General features: G+C 69.6%; 1 protein-coding gene across 1 annotated transcript in view; it reads right to left on the reverse strand.

Moving 5' to 3' along the window:
- The window catches only part of KLHL17 (kelch like family member 17), a 19,507-nt gene extending 18,848 nt beyond the window's left edge, over positions 1-659 (reverse strand). Inside the window, exon 1 of the mRNA XM_019008794.2 lies at positions 612-659. The gene's annotated coding sequence lies outside the window, so the exon portion shown is untranslated. The remainder of the gene's footprint in view (positions 1-611) is intronic.
- Positions 660-665: the final 6 nt, after the last annotated feature.

The following is a 665-nucleotide window of genomic DNA, read 5'->3' on the forward strand; positions in this document are numbered from 1 at the left end:
GTGCGGTACCGGGGCAGGGGACACGGCCCGGCCAGCACCGCTCTGCGGCGGCTCCCGGGGCTCCGGAGCTGCGGCTTTTCCCTTTTCCAACGGGATCTCGCCAGGACTTGGCAAAGGACAGGGAAGGAGGGCACAGGGATGCTGCCGGTCCCGGGGATGATGCCGCGGTGCAGAGAGAGCGGGCACGGGGACTGAGAAGGGCATCGGCTGTTCCAAACCTCTGCAAACATTTGGGAACGGCACCAGTTGTGCCAGAACCCTTGGAAACGGCTCCGGTGGTCCCCCCGGACGTGCTGCGTGGTACCCCGAAAGCAAACTTGCTCTCCGAGGAGGGATGCGCAGGAGCAGCGCCGGGAGTGATGGAGCGGCAGCTCCTCCGGGGGTGCCCCCATCATCCCCCGGTGAGCCCTCCGGTGTGCCCCCATCCCCGGTGACCCCTCCGGTGTGCCCCCATCCCGTTACCCCTCCGCTCCCCCTCCTCCCGCGGGTCTGAGCGCCCCGGCCCTGCCGGGCAGAGGGACAGGGGAGGAAGAAGAGGGAGAGGAAGAGGCAGACGAAGAGGAAGAGAAAAGGAGGTGCGGGCGGCAGGGCCGTGCCCCGGCGGTACTCACGGCTCCGGGGCGGCCACGGCCCAAGCCGGGGGATGCTGCGGGTCGCCGCTACAC

The sequence above is a fragment of the Parus major genome, chromosome 21, assembly GCF_001522545.3.
Source record: "Parus major isolate Abel chromosome 21, Parus_major1.1, whole genome shotgun sequence".
Lineage (NCBI taxonomy): Eukaryota > Metazoa > Chordata > Aves > Passeriformes > Paridae > Parus > Parus major.